Source organism: Ambystoma mexicanum, chromosome 6p (genome assembly GCF_040938575.1).
Source record: "Ambystoma mexicanum isolate Mex_15411 chromosome 6p, UKY_AmexF1_1, whole genome shotgun sequence".
Lineage (NCBI taxonomy): Eukaryota > Metazoa > Chordata > Amphibia > Caudata > Ambystomatidae > Ambystoma > Ambystoma mexicanum.
The window spans coordinates 608,366,380-608,381,658 of record NC_090935.1 but is presented as its reverse complement, the minus strand read 5'-3'; the positions used below and the strand labels follow the sequence as shown (position 1 = coordinate 608,381,658).

Here is a 15,279-nt window from a genome sequence, read left to right as displayed (position 1 = left end):
ATTCTTACCCCCCCCCCCCCCCTATGCTTTTTATGCACCCCACATCATAGGGGCTAGTAGTCCATAATGATGTTGGTACTTTTGCCATGTCTTCCTCAAAAAAGGGAACTGGGGTGGACGTGGGTGCCTCAAGTGCCATTGCAATTTTCTGTGCCACTTGTTTGTAAGTCACCCTTAGCCATATTTCCACACTCATCATAAATACCATTTCACCTTCTTCCTTTTCTCCTGAGAAGAGCTCCTCATCTGACACCTGGGTAAGTCTACATCCCTCTGCTAGTGCTATCACTGCCCTCCACGCTCTTCCTTCTCTGTCTTGGGCATGCACTGCAATGTAATCAGCGGTTGCTATGATGCTCTCTATGTCCACTGAAATCACCTTTCCTTCTGGTTCGTTAGCTGGCCTTTCTGGTCTAAACAAGTAGGCTGCTGGCCTCCTCCAGATCTTTCCCTCTATCCCTGGCATCCATGCAAATGCCATGTCTGTCCCATACTGGAACAGCTCACCATCTACTGGCTCAGCCCTAATCACTGTCTGTCCACAGTATGCCTGCATGATCTGTCGCGCTGTGAGCATGTTAATTCCTGGAGTGGAGCAAATGATGCCGTCCTCCGTAAAGGAGATCGTCATATTCAACCTGCTCATTATGTCCCTCCCCATTATATTTACTGGTGAGGCCCTGGAATATAAAAGTCGGACTGACATGTCATAATCCCCTATAGATAAGGGAATGTTATCAGTAAAGGGAACCAACCCCCTAGCCCCAGAGAATCCTTGGGTGTTCATGGCTTCACCTGACATCTTAAATTTACCTTCCCTTATGCAAGACCGGGTCGCCCCGGTGTCAACAAGGAATGATAATTTTTTGTCACCTATCGTTACCTCTATGCGTGGTTCCTCCGCACTATTGGGTGTTACCGACAGGATGGGACACACCAAGGTCGTCTGTGGGCTGTCCTATTGGGGGTATAATGATTGACCACTTCCCGTGTAAGGGTTGTGTCCCAGCACTGTCACCCTACCCAGTTCTGTTTGCTGTAGTTGGGTATTGGTTGAGGTTATGTTATGGTCTTGGACTTGTGTAGGTGGCTGCACTTGCTGTGCTAGGGGTTGTTGTGTAATCACTACCTGTTATTGAGGCGGTGGGTATGTCCGTGGCTGTTGTTGTGTTACTAGTTGTTGCTGTCCGATTGCCTGTTGCAATGTCTGCTGTTGCTGGATGCCCTGCTGTTCCTGTGGGAGCTCTTGTTGTCCCTGTTCATTCCACAACGGTGTGCCTGGTCTCACTCTACACGTACGTGACATGTGGCCCACCAATCCACAAATCCAACACACCGGTTGTTCCCTGTTCTGCCATGGAAAGCTTCCTGTGTTGTCCTGGTATGCTGGGTACCGGGTGGGGTAGGAATGTCTAAGGCCGCCCATCTGCTGTTGTGTGTTAAATCCGTATCCTCTCCCTCTCATTACTCCTCCCCTTCCCCGGTTGTAATTATAAACCCAGCTCCTGGCGTTGAGTATCCTCCTCCCATGTTAGTCGTGTATGGTTGGGGTGGCGGCATCTGTTGTGTTACAGTCTGCGATGATTGTATTTGGGAGGGGTCTTGTGCAGCCACTACTTGAGTGGGGCTTTGAGTTATTGTGGCAGGTGTAGTTATTAGTGCGCCTTCCATCGTGTATTTAGTTAGTTTCTTCTGTACTAGTTTAGCCTCTTCCGTTTTCCTATCCTCTTCCTTTTTTTTCATTTTTTCTTGCCATGTCCTGCAATGATGCACTATAGTCAGTTGTATTTCTGGCCATGCTTTTGCTTCCATCCCTACTACTTTCTTCAGTTGTTTCTGGACTGCTTCTGGGAGCCCCTGTACTAGTATATGATATAATATTGCTGGTGTTTTGTCCCATTGTTCTCTAGTTTCCATACGCCACTTCTCTTGAATTTCCTGGATATAATCAACAGGATCTTCGTTCTCACGCATCTTTCGCGAGGTAATAGCTCCTATGTCTGATGTGTCCGGATACTGTACCCTCAGTGCCTGCCATAATGCATGTCTGCAGTTTGCGAATGGTGCCCCATCGTGAGATGTGTTTGTTATTGTTACTCCGGGGAAGCCTGCTCTCTTCCAGATGTCATCCGCAGCATCACCTAATATTGATATGAGAAGGCCCTTTACATCTCCCACTGCCAATTTCTGTCCTGCGGTGTGTTTTTCCATTTCATATATCCATTTACCCGCACCTCCACTTAATGATGGGAGTCTGCATTTTATATTTTCCTTGTCTGCATGCTTCCAAGGGACGTATTGTGGTCTAACCCCTCCCTTCTCTAGAAGAGGCATTAAGTTGTGTCCCGTTTTACCCCCTGGGTTCCACAAAATCGAGTCCCCACACCCCTCCTCTTCTTCCGTCTCTTCTACATCGTCAGCTTCGTCCATATTTCTCCTGGTCTCTACTCTTTCTCCTCCACCACTTCGCCTTCTTTCATCATTTCCTTTACTTATTGTGGGCGTGTGTATTCGTTCTCCCTGTCTGCGTCCAGGGAGGTCTCTAAGCCTTCCTGCATAGGGCGTCAGTTCTCTTGTGAAGGGCGCTAGTTTAGATGGGCATGTCGCACGTGATGGGCGTGGGGTGGTGGAGCATGCATGACGGGACGGTGACGGCGTGGCTTCACGTATCTGCCCCTCCGCCATTCCATGCTCCTCCTCCTCACTTCTCTGTAGTTCTCCCTTTCTCCTGCAGATCCATGGTGAGTCTTTATTTGTCTGGGTGGTGTATAGTTTATCTAGGCTTTCCCTTTCACTATTTCTTCCTTCCTTCTCCATTCCTTCTTCTTCCTCACTACAAAATTCATTCATAAATGGCAACCCCCAAACTGTCTTTTTCCCCCAATCGTTACTGTTCTTAAGTCTATTAGATCCGTTCCTCCCATTTCTTCTTTGCTAATCGCTCCCCTTCGTGCCGATGTTGTTGCTACTTCTGTGTCTCTATATACATTCCTCCTTTCTTCACTCTCCCCCCTCCTATCTTCTCTTTCCCCTTCGTTTCTCTCCGCTATTCCTCTACCAATTTCCTCTCTTTTCTTTTTTAATTCTTCCATTACTTCACAACTCATTTTTTCCAATATTTTTTCATCTTCTTTCTTCCTTTCCCATCTCTCCCTCTCCCTTTCTAATATACTCTCTATCATCCTCCCTACTTCATATTTCCTTGTCGTTTCTGACAGTAATCTCCTCTTCCATATTGCCATTTCTTTTTCTTTCTCCTCTTCCTCTTTCTTCCTCTCGCGCAGTGCTACCCTTGATACCCTTTCTGCCGCTGCCTTTAACCTTTCGGCTTCTCTCCTTTACTCCTCAGTTCGTTCTCTCATTTTTCCCAACTCATTCTTACCTTCTTTCCTTTCCCGTGCTCTCTCTCTTTCCCCCCTCTCGAGCTGCTTGATCAGTGCATTCTGTTCATCCCTTAATTCTGCTAATCGTTCCCCCAAGGTCTCTTCCTTTTTCCTTAACTGCTCTTCCCCCTTTCTTTTCCCCTCTTCCCCTTCCATTTCACTCTCCCTGCCATTATCCTCGTCCATTTTCCTCACCACCTCCTTCTCTTCTCCTGTTAACGAACCTTGTAATTTTAATAGTATCTGCGCAGCTACCCACTCATCATTTCCTATGTCCCTAGTCTGCTCTCCTTCAGTCCTCCCCTCTCCTGCTATCATCTTCCCATGGGCTGATCCCATTGTACTAGTCCGCTCCCCTCCCGTGTGGCCACCTGTAGCTGTATATGGAGGCGGGCTGTATGCCGGGTTCGAGTACCCCTCAGCCGCCCTTAATTGTTCTCTTGCTATTTCCCCTAGTTCTCTTAAAGGATACAACCCCCCTCCCTCTGTTTTCACTACCTTCGCTAGAGGTATATCGTCGCTCTGTTCCTTTTTTATTTCATTTTCGGTTGAGTCGTCACTCTTTTCTCCTCCCTCTTGTCCTCTCCCCGTGTTCTGTGTTCCTTCACTTCCCCTTTCCCCATTCTCTCCCTCCTCCTTAACCTCCTTATCTCCCGTTGTTTCCCCTACAATGAACATTCCGTTTGGTCCTGGTCGGGACCCTTGGAACATCCTCCATAAGTTGAACACCTCCACGTGGTGCGTTAACTTCTTCCCCTTGTATGTATTGTGCAGATGGTTTAATAGTGAGTGTTGGGTATATGGATCGAAGCTACCGCTAGGCGGCCATGGTGTCGTCATTTTGTTGTCCGTCCCCTGTGTCCATTCTATGCTGTACTTGATCAATTTCTCTCTATGGGGTGATAGTGTTTTACATATGTGCTGTAGTGGGGTAGTGAGGGTGTTCCCCCACACCCCCGATCCTGTCCCATATGACATAGTAGCGCTCCACTTGTTACTCTTCCCCTATTTGGTAGCAGTTATCTCACTAGCAGTTTACAATGTACAGCCTTATATCTTTTACCTGGCCCCGTAAGTTTGGGGACTTGCGATAGTCCGCTAAGGAAAAATTAGTAAAATATAATATTTAAATTTGTATTTTTTTTTTTCTTTAGTTTCTTCCTTCATACAACACCCTTACGGCCCCCTGCGGCCGGAGCGCACGCAGCCCCCTGCGGCTGCGTGCCCCTTATGACGTTCTTATACCGCCGTCCTACTTTCACTTGCTCCTCCTCCCTCCTCTGCACTTGCCGTGGCCGGCGTTCTCCGTGCGCAGCCACGTACCCCCTTTTGCCTTCCCCCGATCAACTCATTACCGTATACCTCCCTTTCCACGCCCTTAACACAGCTCTCCTCCCCGCCACTCAAAAATAAAAGATGTCTGGTTCTCGAGATGTCCTATGTAAGCCCTGCTGGTGACGTCACCGATCTCTTCAAACTACTGGTAATTTCATCATATATTCTCTAAGTCCAAGATACACTTGCAATCTATCCCCGTTAACCCCACAGCTGTCTTCCTGTCACTCCTGGAACAAGGTAATCAATAATATAATCGGACTGCGCACGCTGCATCGCCTCGCGTGTGATACGCCCCTCGACAGGAGGGCTTAACCAGCCAATTATCTTCCGTATTGGGCAACCAGCTAGCTACCGCCTACAGGGAAACGTCATCTATCTATCGAGTTTCCTGCTCGAACAATAGGGATCCTCATCTACTCATTGATCAATAATTGCCAAATCGTAGGAAACCACACACACACACCCTTACACGCGGTCGCGACCTAGGCCAATCAGTGTCTACGAGCGGCCGCACGTGATGTTTTCGTGCTCCGCCCCCTTTTCTCCCGTAACGTAGCGGACTGCTCTCGCACTCGTCTGGCTACCATTCATTTCATTGCCAACACTAAATTATCAGACCTTCGCCGCGCACCTGTGCAACACCTCCCACCTCCCCTATTCAATTCCTCCCCCCTCCCTCACAATTTCACCTTGCTTGTTGGGCGTGGCATACTCACCAAGTTCTCTTGATGCGGGGCCGCTCGACTGCGTGCACCCCTCCAAGCGGCTCGTCACCTCCCCTCGTCTGGACTACGTCTGGACACTCGCCAACCGCGGGCGGGATACTTCTCAACCGGCTCCCGAGGGCCACTATCCGGATTGCGCTGCCGGTCTTCTCGCAGTTCCGCGATGGTCCTGTAGTCCTCAAAAGGGGGCAGCGGCAGAGGGGGCCGCGCCGCCGGGCCTCCTCGCAACGGGAGTACTTGGAAAAATAAAAATAAAAGCGGACCTTAAACAGATCTCAGCAGTGCCTCCAACTTGTCGGGGGGAAATTCTCCCGGGGCCGGCTGGGCCGTCCGCGGACCTCCGGGCAGGGAGGCCCCAACTCCTCCCGTATATCCCAAAGTGATAGAGTTTGAGACACACGCAAGAAGCAAGGTGATTCTGCTGTTTATTAAACAAAACGGCAGGGATGGCCAAGGATCGTACGCGTCCGTCCTGACACTCAGCAGCGTGGGGCTCGCAGGCCCTTTTTACCTTAGCGTGATGCGCTACTTGCGTCACCTTAGCAAAATTAGCAAAAAACCTATCGCCACTCTGGATTGGTTCCCCGAGTGGTAGGGTTAGTATAGCATACATATAGAGGACTTGGTTATTGGTTAAGGGTCAGTCAGGTGGTATACTTGGGTTGTCCCTTCAGTTTGATACATAAAAATTGTTACATGAAGACCCCTTAGGATTGGTCAATGTTAATGGCGTCAGTGATAAGGGTCCCATGTTCTGATTGGTTCACCCGCGAGCCCCCCAGTCTGGGACCATCGCTGTTCCCAGCTCGCGGTGCACCTGTCATTTGCAACAATGTTTCACTATGGGTATGTGCAGACAATGTGAGGATTTATTCATAAGCAGGAAGGCCGACTACTCCCACCGTCGCAGATGTTCGTTGAGTCGCTTAATTGTATCTGCCTCTGTCTTGAGACGGGGGATCCAGACGCCTTCTTCCTCCTGGGCGTGGCACCCTATCAAGTTTGGCTTGGTCACGTGAGGTGGGGACCGTGGTTGAGGCAGAATTCTGCACAATTAATATTGCATTTCTCACTGTGTGCCTGGCTTATCTTGCAGGTGCGACCTTGGCGTCGGCTTGCGGAATGAGAGTTTGCAACTTTGTGCCCTTGACTGTCTGCTTTCACTGGGCTCATTCTGCAGGGTCAGCAACCGAATCCTTGCTCATTTAATGTTCATGGAAGCTTCTGCTTGCGGCCTACTTGGGCCTGGTGCATAGGTGGAACCATTTGATGCAGACCGCTTTAGGTTATGGTATCATATTGCTCTATCCCCAGTATCGTGTCTTCGTTATATTTCTCATTATGGTACATGGTTTTAGAAGAAGCGTGAGCAAGCCTTTTTTAGATAAGTTCATTATGCGTCTTGCGTTTCTGCATTTGAGAAGCCTATGTTGAAAATAATAAAGATGCACGTCCGTGGGTGTGTCCGTCACCTACGTCATAGCACTGAGTATGTTCTTCGTGTGGGTTGGTGTGGGAGTGTCCGGTGTGTATGTTGCACGAGTGTGCTGACCGTTAGCTAGGTCGTCATGGCATCTCTAACGATGTGTTGATTTGGTGCTGGATGGTTTAGTCGAGTTCATCCATGCCGCAGGTGTCGGCATGTGCAGGGCAGGCAGGTGGGCATGCTGGTGGGCATGCGAGTGGGCACATCCATATGTTCTTGTACCAGGGTATTTGGTCTTCTGGGAGATGGGCAAACTCCTCTCGTGGCGGGTGTCTGGGCCGTGATCCTCTAGGCCATGGTTGAGAGGGGATTGGTGGGAGCCTTTTATTCGCTTTTCCCACTTCAATCCCTTAACCAGGGGCCGCAGAGGCAGTGCCAGGGTTTGTAGGTGGGTCAGCTGGCGACTACCAAATGACATCCCTGCTACTGTGCTTTTGTGAAGCACCGAATCACCAACATGGTAGTATCAAAGCACCAAGACCTTGTCCGTGGTGTATTGTGTCCTCACCTGGGATGAACCCGACTGTAGTCTGCTGGAGGAAGCGCAAGGCAGCGGGGTGCAAGAGGAAAGGGGAGAGAGTTTTTTAAAGGAAGAGATGAAGTCAGGTTGGGTGGTATGCTTACATGTGCGTGAATTGATGTTTTCCCATAATGGAGCATCTTTTGGGGAAAAGCAGTATGGATGAGTGCACATTGGAATTGGGCCCAGAAAGAGATGTGTGAGGGCCCATTTCAACATGATGGTTGGGGGCCCCCCTTGCTTACACCAGAAAACAGTCTGAGGCATGGAGACAAAGAAATACAGCCTTGGGTTAATAAACATTGATTATCACGGGATGGAGAGCCAGCAGGGAGCTGAAACACCAAGGAGCACATTTTCCATAAATTAGTAATTTGACGGCGTGGAGTTAATTAATTTTAACTAACGGAAGCGGCTCCCCCGCCAACATACTTTCGCCATTTGCACTGCGGCTGCAAATGTAAAAGGTGGCATGCAACATGTACGGCACCTTATGCCCTTCAAATTTGCATTCCACAGCGCAAAGTGAGTAAGCGCTGCCTGACATACTTTTTTTGTGAGCGCCACTTGTCAGGACCTCATGGAAAGCAATGCTCACAAATGAAATGACACCCTCCCTAACATTCTCACACGTTGGGGAGGGTTTCATTTCAGCTGGGAACACTGCCTACCACGCACCTGCATGGTAAGAGCATGCTGGCAGGGTTTCATTTGAATTGTACACACTTTCCCCTTGAAATGGGACGTGACGTGAATGAAGGGCGTTAAAGCTTTTAATTCTATTACGCCCATGACAAAAATGCGCTCCTAAGTGCCCACTGAAAAGCTATAAATCCTTCTTTGACGGCAAGCGGCTGATGTGGAAGCACCAGTGTTAAAAGGCAACGAGGTGATTACTCTTCTGAATAAGAAGTGAAGGCCGGAAGGGCGCCAGCAAACCCACCTCTAGGGTGAGCACTGTACAACGCACATTTACAGTCCTCGAGTGAAAGGAATATGGAAAGGATTATCACTCTGCATTATAAGATTGCTGACTGTCAACATGGGGTCAGTTGGTGGGAGCCCTCCTGAGATTTAAGGCCCCTTTCAACTGAAAAGGTTGAAAGGACCTGATGCTGTCCGTGATTGGAATGGTGGGAGAAAGGTTCTTACAGACACGTGTGTTTTTTTCATGGATTTTATGTAGCCTCTTTTTAAGCACGCTATTATTTCACCTCCACTGCTAGCCATGCTTGGACCTGCTGCAAATCCGACCATACCCTGAGCAGTGTTGGTGAATATAGTGTAAGTACACGTACACGCGTAATACGGTAGGCAAAACCATCCAGGCTTTAAATGGGTGGGAACAGGGATGTTGCTATGGTAATGGTGCAAATCCCGCCTCAGCATTCCATAGGTGGTATGGTCCTGCCTATCGGAGACCCTTTACACTCACTGGTGCATGAAGGCCCTGCAGGAAGCAGCCATTTTAGTGAGGGTGCTCTGCGTATTCGTCCCAGGAGAGCTGCGTCATCCGCCTCCTCTGTCTGCACGGGGCCACTGCATCAGTTCATTTCCGCCGAACGTGAAAGATTGCACTGGCATGCGGGCATGTCGTGTGCAATTGCTTTCGCGTGCCACTTGCGCGCTTTATTAGACGAAGCAGACATCTTATGCTTGTGGCATTGTGTCACTATCGTTAAAGCCTGCTAGGGTTCAATGTCCCCGAAAGAAGCTCCGCGGGAGAGAGAGAGACAGCCTTTTTAAACTCGTTGGCGTTACATTCAGGTTTCAGCATCGGAGAGCCTGAGGCCTACCTTTAGGCGAGGAACACCAAATGTGAAATAAACAAACACACGGCAGCCTTCAACAAACTCACCTGATTTCATGACCTGCAACATTCACCTATCACGCAGCCTGTTCTTCAATTAGACCTGTGATGTATGCGTGTGCGCTTGAAAATAAGTAACCTTTTCGAGCAAAATGTGACATGGCATGTTCCATTTGAGCCAAGTCACACATGCCGGAGTGCCACCTAATAACCATCGCTGGAAGTTCACCTCCAGTTCATATCCACATAAGCAAGGCATTGTGGGTAGACACATTAGCTCAAAAGCAAGCCTTATGCATGGCAGTAACACCAAAGACAGACATGTCTCAAGAACGCAGACAACTCTACATCACCCATATTAGGGATCGTCAGTGTGGTATAGTCTGACAGTCTTGTGACTAGAGCAATGTGTTATTATTTATATGTGTATATATATATATATATATATATATATATATATTTTCACACTGGTGTGGATCAGCACATGCCACTACAGGGCAGCAATTCTCCACAACTCCAGGTAACTAAGGACTTCACACCCTGTGTAACCATGTAACCAATCCTTTCTTTACATAATTTAAAATTGACTTTTGGCAGAATGAATGTACATGTTACACCCACACGGGCTTCTGCAGAATTACAAGAGCCTTGTGTGTTTGCACAATAAATACATGTCTGTGCATCAAGTCCCACCTCAGTGTTTACCTTCACTCAAAACTCTGTGACACCTTGTAAAACTTGGTAGCCGTTTTGCAGTGGACACTCCTATCAGGTACATGTTCTTATTCATTTAAGCTCAAATTGAGTACATTGAAACATTCCTCCATGAGTATTTAATGCAGTTATATTAAAAGTTATTACTTATACATTTATATGCAAACCGTGTTCTATTTTCTGTTCTTGGTTTTAATATACATATTATATATTTTTGCCTGCAGTGCATATTGTCATATTAGCTCAGCCTATTGGGGTTCATGCTTAAAATGCATCATGCTGGTTTCAAATGGCACTGTTGGTTTGAGGTTCCTAATGCTTTAATCGCATGCATGTTTGGTGAAATGCCTTTTATTTGAGTGGCATATGTGCTTTGCCTATAATGTAGTTTGCCAGACTCTGACCGTACCTGGTAGCACCTTCATAGCATGTTAATAGTTTTGTATTGCAATATTGCCTTGACAATAGTTGATTAAAGTGCATAATGCCTTTATTACATGAAAGTGCAACAAGCTTGATAAGGTGTTTTGTATTTAGCAGTAGAGTATCAAGTATTTTTTGAGGATATTCCGAGTTGATACCCTAGGCTCTGCTTCTGTTTGGCCATATAACCTGCCGACTTTGTTGTCAGATTCACTTTTGGGGATGTGCCTAAAGTGCATAGTGCCGCCTTTATATGACATCTTCCTCTCTGCAGTATTTGTGTAGAAGTGCCTAGTGCTTTCATCGCACTTACATTTGGAAACATGGCTCTTCAGGGTGGCATATGCTTTCTACTTGTGGTATTTTGTTTAACCGTATTGTCTATTTTGTTATCAGTTGCCACTTAAAGTGCATGGTGCTTGTTTAAAATTGCACTTTGTCATCTAAAATGTTTGTATAAAATGCATACTGTTCTCGCAATAAAGTGCTACATGCTGGTAAGGTGCTTGATGTATCAGTCAAGTACTTTTAGGGGTGTTCTGGGTTTAGTACCCTTTTTAAGCCCCATATCTGTGTGGCCTTGCAAGATGCCAACTTCTTTTTCATTTCCACATGAGGTGCAATATTTTGTCAGAAAAGTGCAATGTGCCTTTAAAATTACTCAATGGGATATTCCTTCAGTTCTTTTTGTTACACTCCTTATATGTTGAAATGATCCATATAAAACAGTTTCTTTCTGTGCCTGATATTCACATTTCGTCCTCATTCTGCAACCTTTAAAAAGTGACTTAAAATACAATAACAAAACCAAGTGTAAAAATGTATAAAACTTTACAAAAATACAATAGATTCTCCGAAAGCATACTAGTCTCTGCAAATGCCACAATGTTCTAATCCACTGGTTAATCTGCGCCTATAAACAGATAGAGTTCCTCATCCAGATTATGACCCATGGGCGTTCTTGTGTCCAAATGTACAATGTACCAAGACTCTTTCTGACGTAGTTTAAGCTTCCTACCACCGCCCCCTTGGTTGCTTCTCTACTTGCTCTATGATAAAGTATTGGAATGTCTCCAGGTTCCCCTCATGTTTTTCTTCAAAATGTTTTGCCTGGGGATATGCATAGTCTTTATTCTTTATAGCACGCAAATGTTGCAGGATCCTGATCTTCGCCATCAGTTTTCTGCTTCCCACATACCACTTTTCACATCCACACTGGATCATAAATACAACATGAGTACTCTGGCATAGCACTTGTTGTTTTATAAGTACTTTTTGCTTCATTCGCGGGTGCATGCACTCCATTTTGTTAGTCCCATATTTGCATGCTTTTAATTTTGTGCATTTCCTGAAACCATTCTTTTTTTGTTATAGCCAATTGGGATTGGTTGTTTTTCATGATAAGAAACTTGCTACTAGTAGATTCCTAATGGACAGGGGTTTTCTGTATGTGATTGTAGCTCTTTCCCCTATGTGGGTGCAGATATCCTTGTCTTTAGTTAACATTTTCTAGGTTATCTAAAATGTTACAAACAAATCCAGCTTTATTACTGTGTGTTGTTCTAAATCTCGGGTGTTCTATTTTGCCATTTTCCGTCTTTTTCTTATTCTTGACTTCCAGTAATTCTTCCCTTTCTAAGTCTTTTGTCACAGCCGGTTGATGACATGCACAGGATATTTTCTCTCCTTTAACCTTTGTGCCGTGTCTTGTGAGTGTCTCAGACAGTCTGTTTCCTCTATGCAGTCTCTTTTGATTCTTAAAGATTGACCATATGGAATGCTCCATTTAGGAATCTTAGGGTGATGACATTCCACATATAATACAGAATTTGTGCTGGTTTCCTATACACATATATTCAGCGAAAAGAACTTTGTTAACATAGAGTTAAGGTGATCAGATTTAGCAAAACAAAACCCCTGAACTTCAGAAATACAAGAAAAGTGTAGCAGGCTCCCCTCTCTAGAAAGAACATGACATGATAACCTATTGTGTGGTTTTTACCCACTTTGAGAGTCCGTGGCCATCACTTTTGTTCACTGTATTTTTCACAAAGGAGGAATATCCATTTGCACATCAGTCTTTGTCCCCTTACGGGGTCTGCGTCTTTGTCCCCAGACGTAGACCCCTTGCTCACTGTGCTCAGAGAGGCACAGTTCCACCTCATTGATGAGGCCCAACATGGCTGAAACACGTGTCTGGGGTTGCTGTTAGTACTCTTGTTCAAAGGAGGTTTGCCTGGCATTTCAGTGCTGGACTGCCCTTGTGGGCGGGACAAAGACTGATATGCAAATGGCTATTCCCCCTTCGTGAAAAGTACACTGAGCAGAAAGTGATGGCTGCGGACTCCCAAAGTGGGGAAAAAACCACAGAACAGGTTTTCATGCCATGTTCCTCCCAGAGAGGGGCGCCTGCTACCTTTTTTGTACCCTTGAAATTCAGCACTCACATTTGAAGCATGTCCACAATAAATGTGTGCCCCCTGCTGCACAGCATATGACCACAAGCATGCAAAAAATATCAGTTCCTTTCACTACATAATTCAATGTATAGAAAATAAATGGAGATTATAACGTATATATTTAATTATAGACATAGCAATTGTATTGCTTATATTCTTAGCCATTTTTTTTAAAAATTAATTATGAATTTGTATTCAAATATAAACAATGTCCTTCCATAATACACAAATGTGTGTATGCTATGGTTCTTTGTAGTAATGCCTGTGTGTACTTACAATTGTATACATTATGTTACATTTAAAGAAACAAGGGCAGACTAGAATGTACTGTATAATTATGAAATATGTACGTATATGGAATATAACAAAAAGCAGAGTTGTCATATTTAAAAATGTAATGAATCAAACCAGTGATATCAGTGATGCCATGTATGATGTAATTGGTGAGGTCACCAGTGAGGCCATCAATGATGTCATCTGTGATGTCATTGTAGTCATACACTGTGGAAGGGGGTGCAAAGTTAAGGCAGACTTGCTTCAAATGCGAGTGCGGAATTTTAAGGGTTTCGTTGCATTAAATCTGATCCCCTTAACTATCTCTTAACCATGTTTTTTTCACTGAATTTCAAAGGTTTTGTTGCTATGTTTTTTCACTTTATTTTATTTATTTTACATTTGTATAGCGCCCAGACCCAGAGGTATAACAGCGCTTGTGCAGGAACAGTGAGAGTTAACAGTCAAAGCAGTAGATAGCAGTGAATACATACATGCAGTAAGTGCAATAGCTTAGGCCACAGGGTGCGAAACCACAGAGAGGGTCACAAACACAGGGGTGTATCTTGAAAACTCACTCTGGGGCGATCTGGTTACCTTAACTCTCTCTTAACTAAACCTTTTTTTATGGAATTTCATGGAATTTCAAAGGTTTTGTTGTACTATAGTTTCTTTGGGGCCACTGGTCATGGCCTTCGGCATTAGCCACTGTTCATGTTGCACCGATAGGTTTCTTTGGGGCCCACTAGCCATGTTCTTCAGCCGTGGCCACTGTACATGTTGCACCAATAGATCCCTTTGGGCCCACTAGCCATAGCCTTTGGCCATGGCCAGTGGCCACAGCCTTAGGCTGTGAACTCTGCACATGTTGCACCAATAAGTTCCTTTGGGCCCCCTAGCTCTAGCCTTAGGCCGTGGACACTGTACATGTTGCACCAATAGGTTCCTTTGGGGCCCACTAGGCACCGATAGGTGTCTGTGGGGCCCACTAGCCAAGACCTACGACCGTGGCCACTGTACAAATTGGAACAATAGATTTCTTTGGAGCCCACTAACCATGCCCTTCAGCCATTGCCATTGTACATGTTGCAGCAATAAGTTTCTTTGGGTTCCACTTGCCATGGCCTTTGACCCTGGCCAATGGCACAAAGACCCATTACCCTCTGCCTGGAAGATGTGATCACTGTAGTTGTAACATTTACTTTTTTCACTCTTTTCTGATTCCCGCAGGATTCCTACAATATTATCCCGATAATGGCAACGAACTACACATACAGCGGCAATGAACTACCCATGCCCGTGGGATTCCCCTGGTATTCCCCCAATAACGCTTGAAAAGCAAAAGCACTTTCCAGTGCTCACAGGCACTTACCAAGTGCTCTCCTGCTCTTTCTACGGTCCACTCACTACCCTCATCTGCCTTTTCCTTCCCTGGCTCTCTCCCATTACCCCCTTTCACTCTGGTTAATGTGATGCATTTTCTTTTCAGAGCGCATCTTGCTTTATTACTGCAGGAATCTTGCGTGATTCTCCCCAGTATTTCCCCGATAATCCAAAAATGTTTTTAACTAAAACTGTCTCCCCAGAACACCCATATCTCTCCAATTTAACATGGTACCCTTTTTTCTCCCTCCCCACCTCTAGCCTGATGCAATTGCATCCTTTTTCCTCCTCCAAATATCTTTCCATTTTTGCACTCAACAGGTATTACCTCTGTAATCGCTTGCATCAAGCAAATAGAAAAATGGGGAATTTTCATTTCTGAAAAGGCTTTCTGCTGCAAAGCACCATGGGAGTTATAGCTATTTTTTGGAGCAGGGGGCACCCACTTCCCTGTCAAATATTTTAATAACTACTTGACGCATTTACCCCAAACCTGTCCTGGAAATTCGGTAATGCTTCATGCCCAAATTGTTTCTTATTTGGTCCAAATCCCCAAAGAGGTTTTTGTGCTTCGGCTTTACCAAATTTAGACTTTTTCTATATGGGAAAATGAATGGGAGTAGACTGAAACCAGCAGTTTCTGCTTTGCAGATAACCCTTTTATTTTTTCATAAATCTTTCCCAAAATTACCAGATTGGAGGAGCCAATGACAACCATTTTGTTTGGAAAATGTAATCTAAATCCGTCCACCAAGTCAAAAGTTA

General features: G+C 45.7%; 1 protein-coding gene across 1 annotated transcript in view; it reads left to right on the top strand.

Annotated features, from left to right (window-relative positions):
* The window catches only part of SV2C (synaptic vesicle glycoprotein 2C), an 865,364-nt gene that overhangs the window by 93,704 nt on the left and 756,381 nt on the right, over window positions 1–15,279 (top strand). The window lies entirely within an intron of this gene.